At 36.8% G+C, this 5375-nt stretch overlaps 1 non-coding gene across 1 annotated transcript; it reads right to left on the bottom strand.

The window, feature by feature from the left end:
* Window positions 1-5259: 5259 nt before the first annotated feature.
* Window positions 5260-5375, bottom strand: LOC130811948 (U5 spliceosomal RNA). Its single transcript, XR_009041560.1, has one exon. It is a non-coding gene; the product is annotated as a U5 spliceosomal RNA (small nuclear RNA).

The raw sequence follows: 5375 nt of genomic DNA, 5'->3' as shown, positions 1-5375 counted from the left end.
TATCTTTGAACTAGAGACGTTGAAAACAATCTCTTAACTTCAACTCATCACTATATGAAGAATATATCAATAATACTCTTATAATTCATGGTTCAAAATTGGGGGTTGAATTCTCAAACTATAAACTCTTAACGTGCTCTCGAACTTCTCCTTAATATTTAGGTTTTAACGCATCTATACTTTAACTATAACCGCATTTTTATCATCAATTGATGATTAGAACTTTATTTACAACATATCGCATACAAGACCCCTTTCTTTCATTTACAATATATCGAATTCTTATTACAATTTAGCTCTCATCCTTATTCTTGTTCAAACTACTTACGATCATGCTTGCACAGTCATTAAACATATTCAAGAGAATAATGATCACCACCTTCTATGTTATGATGAACGAATGCACTTGACAAATGGAATGCTCAAGCAGATAAATAAACAGTGGGTTCATGTATAGAATCAATATCAAAACTCGTAAGCTTTATGAAAACAATTAACATGAACAAATATTCAGACACATAAGACTAAATTTCATATAATCATCACGAGCAAGAGGAAGTTCTCGATGCAACCAACTTCTCGAGAATTTCATCATTCATACTTCATATCTCCATAATGACTACTTATAATACAACTCATGAGTTGAATCAAATACTCAAAACTTCCATTATTTCTTGATAATACATAATTCAAATCTACTGATTTGTTAAATCATATCATCATTCAAACCACCATCAAAACCTTTATTATAATAATAACACACATGAGAATGAGTCTCATAACAAGCTAAACAAACTATATATTTATCTATGCACATGCAATGATAATCATTATACATGAATATGTAATATGCACCTATCCCATATCTACTCAAACTCTCACGAATAACTTCTAACTTCAAGCAATTTCTCAACGAATTTGAGGACACAAAGCGTCGAAAATAGGGACTACTGGCTCTGGTAACCACCTGTAACACCCCTGAATTTCCGACCCCTTAACAAAACCAAAACCGTAAAGGACGGGAGGAAATTCGGGTGTTACATAAAAGAATAGGAAAAGAATTTAGATAAACGTTAAATATTAACTTTAAAAAGGTGAGTGGAAATTTTGGCAGCATCTGCCTTAAAACTGTGCGCCTTTGTAGAAAAACAAAATTTAATTTGGAAACTAATAAATTAAAGGCACCAACGGCCTATCAAAGCTATGTCACGGCGGAATGATTCGTCGCCGGCTTCTCAAATCCACATGCCAAGCATGGATCGTGGTTCCGGTGTCGACGTTTGCATTTTAAAAAGACTTAACTCCTTAAAATCATACAGAGTTATAAACTACGCAGCGGAAATACAAATATATGAGGGAGGACGCAAGACCTTATAACAAAACATATACAACCAAAGTTTACAAAAGATAACAAAAACTACTAAATCGAAAGATAGAGGTATGACACAGGGTATGCTTCGCCCTCATCACTCTTCCCAAATGCAATGCAATGCAAAAGAAGCTCCAGTACCTGCTACGCTTGTCTATGATCCCCCCGCTGCTCGACATTAGACCAAAGGCCAATGTGTCATAGTAGGACAATAATAGAAAGTCATCAACAAAAAAACATAAACACAAACACGTACACGTCAGTAACTAGCATCGAATATAATAAGGCCAACTACTAGATAGCATTATATCATAAAACAACATAAGATGATTTCATAAAATGCAAGCACAGATAGTAAACGTTTATCGGCCACTTATACTTCTTAATTTCATTACGTGCTTTCCAACCCGAACCATGTGCTCTTGGGTAGAATGCAGGTCTTCATGCTCCTCTTTTCAAACATAAACTCTTGCAAAACATGCATAGTTCAACTCGACCAAGGCATTAACAGAATACCTAACACATGATCTTATAGAGCTTGTCTATCTTAAGGTGAGTGTTATCATAGTCCGTAATACCCTTGAGGTAACTTAACTTAGAAACACTTCTCACTAGCATAAACTATTCTATCAATAAGTAGATGTTCTATTACTGAGTAAATATTATATCAAAAAGTAAACGTTCTATCAACGCGTAAGCTTTCTACCAAAGAATGAACCTTCTATCACTAAATAACTTTCGATCAATGAATAAACTTTCTATCACTGAATAGTTTTCTATCAGTGGATCTTTTCTCTACTTCCTGGCATAGTGACACGGCCAAGGGCGTTATCGGCCACCCGGCGCCCATGGCAAAGTATGAGCTCATGCCCCCTCCAACTTACCCTCTCGGGTCCTACCTTTGAGAAAAACTAACACACTGGGGTACTAAACCAGTGAAGAGGCCATCATATTGGGGTTTGCAAGGCCTGCATGGTAACACCTCGGTCAAGGGGCGTTATCGACCACCCGGCGCCAAATGATCCAAGCATGCTCATACCCCACTTACGGTGGTCCCGTCGAACCTAACCTAGGGGACTACTAAAACAACCGGACATAATCCAGTTGAGTCACGCCAGCTAATCATAATCTAGTACCTTATCAGATGGGAATAACTTCCACTCTCAACTGTTAATGAGCGCCCTGGGATAGTAGCGTGCCAAAACCCACTGAGCCACTCAATAGAATATGAAATTCACCTATAACGGAGTCATTCTAACTCTAATTAAGGCATAATCTAATTCTTAAATAAATAAGGGGGTGGTTCCCGCCTATTAACACTCTCATTCTCTAAACTATTCTAAGTGCAAGGACTTCATAGTCGATAGCTCTTCATATAAAGTGTACTCACTAGTACTTCATAGTTTCGATACAATGCACACTATCAAAATAAACAATAATGTCTTAAAGAAAATTGCATATAAGGGTTATTATTGCGTGTACGTACCTGTAAGCGTTACTGCACGATCAAAAGTCACAAAATCACCCAACTAAGGCTCTACTTTCCTCTTACGAAATGGGCACAATGGAGAAACAAGAAAAGGGTGACGATATAAGTGGTGTTGTGGTGGTGGTGGAGCACGAAGGTGGACAGCCTGTGGTGTGCCAGACACGGCTGCTGCTGTGGGAACCTCCAAGACACGCAGCTGCTGCCGCCTGCTACTTGGGGTGAGTCACGGCTACTGCAAGGAAAGGGAAGGTGCTGCCGGCTGCTGTCCTTGGTGGCTGTGGAGGCTCAGCAGTGAGTGAGAGGGAGTGAGAGAAAGAGAGAAGAGAAGGAAGGGAGTGACGGGCTGACGGCGTGATTCTTATGAGGGTGGGAGTGATATCCCCTTAAAACTTTAACTCATCCTATTTATTAATTTATACACTTATTTATTTATTTGTTTACCTAGGTTTATCTTCTTGCGAGGCCCAATTAAGAACTCACCTTCGTGTGCTCACACATTTCAATAAAATAATTATTTTGATTCGAACCTCTTTATTAGAAATCATGATTGTATTTTTTTAATATAAATATATGTTAATATTTAAATTCGTATATGAAAGGAATTTATTAAAACTACTTCAAAATTAATTTAATATAATTATAAAATACCCAAAAGTCATTAAAATACTCCCTCCGAACCAATTTAGTTGTCCCATTTCCTTATTTGGCAAAGTCTTTTTAGTTGTCCCATTTCTATTTTTGTCAATCTTTTTTTACCTAAATATCCTTAGTTCACATAAGTAATTACGAATACCTTTTTATATATCTTACTTACCCAACTACCCTTCACTACTTACCCTTCACTATTTACCCTTCACTACTTACCCTTTTTAATGGACCCCACACCATCCTTAATAACCGTGCCCAAGCAAATGGGACATTTAAATTGGTTCGGAGGGAGTATTAATTAATAACGTCAGAAAAATGTCGGGGTGTTACAGGTTTATGGCTGAATAATTATTCAGAAAATAGAGTGTTTTTGCTTCAAATATTTGCCTTTTGCATGCTTGTAATGATGTACAAGTTTTGGGTAGAACAAAAGGGGTTCTTGGGTAGAGTTTTTAGCTTGTGTATGTAAGTATACAAAGGGCCATAAGGGGGAGTAAGATAGCATAAGCATGGCTGGTTTGGGTTGTTTTTTTGGTGATTTTAGTCCATCATTTGATCTATTATAGTGTAGGAAAGGTTTATCTAAGATAGTTTAAGGTTTGGGTAAAAATTGTTGTACATGTAACAAGTTATGTGACTTGTACTTTATGTTTAAAAATCACTTGTATATGTGTGAAATATTTAATTTACTCTCATCATGGTTATATAATATGATTGGGTAATAATTAAAATTTTCTCGAACTGTTATGGGTAGTTGCTCAACTTTAAGTTTTACCTCCAAAGTTTATGTTATTTGTAACGATTCATAATCACGTTACGAATTAACAAGTTTCTAATCATTGTAGAGATTTTTCAAATTACTACCATCACTAATTAAATTATAATTAGTAACGAACAAATATATAAGGAAAATTAGGCGCTAAAAACGACTAATGAAATCTCCTAATAAAACGACTGTTTCACTTGCTTCACTTGTAGCAATCTAGTCTGGGTGCATAATAAATCTAGCATAAACAAAGGGAATCCATAGAGTAGTAAGTCATGGGAGAGAAGAAAACGTGAAGAAGTAGATACGAGGTGCACTAGAAGGAAAATAAGTAGAGCTTACATACTGTCAAAAGTAGAGGTGTTCATTCGGTTGATCGGGTCGGTTTCGGACGGGTTTTATTCGGTTCGGTTGCATTTCGGATCGGTTATTTTTTGACTGTGTGTTACAACGGGTCACACTCGGGTCGAGTCGGTTAGTCACGGTTCGGTTAGAGATCGGTTATTCAAGCTATCGGGTTAGCATCAGTTCGGTGTCGGTTGAAGTTCGTGTCGAGTGTCAATCGGTCTCGGGTTGTCATCGATTACTAATTGGTTTGGTTTTTTCGGGTGCAAATCGGGTTCGAGCTTTATTTTTCGAGTAGTTATCGGTTACAGATAACTATTGATCGGGTCAATATCGAAATAAGTTAATAGTCAGGTTTTTAATTGATATATGCTCATTTACTTACAAAAAATAATTACCGATTGTTTTATCAGATATAGCAGATAGAGGTGTCAAACAGGTCGGGTTGGGTCATTTTCAGGTTCGGATCATATATAAATGGGTCAATAAACCCTTAACCTGAACCTGACCCATTTAATTAATGGGTTAAAAATTGAAACCCCGACCTGATCTGTAGCAAATCGGATCAACCTGCTAATGACCCATTTAACCTACTTTTTTTTAGGTCATTAAATTCATATATTTCAGGTCATTTGACCCATTTAACCTTAATTAAAGGCTTCCTCCAAAAATAAACGTATGCCACTTAATGCAGCGAGCACACGGTATTCTTTAGTAAAAGGTGAAAGAATAGTTCGCTTTGTGCTCACGGCGTGGCT

This window comes from Amaranthus tricolor, chromosome 4 (genome assembly GCF_026212465.1).
Source record: "Amaranthus tricolor cultivar Red isolate AtriRed21 chromosome 4, ASM2621246v1, whole genome shotgun sequence".
Taxonomy (NCBI): Eukaryota; Viridiplantae; Streptophyta; class Magnoliopsida; order Caryophyllales; family Amaranthaceae; genus Amaranthus; species Amaranthus tricolor.
This window is presented reverse-complemented; position numbering and strand designations above follow the sequence as displayed.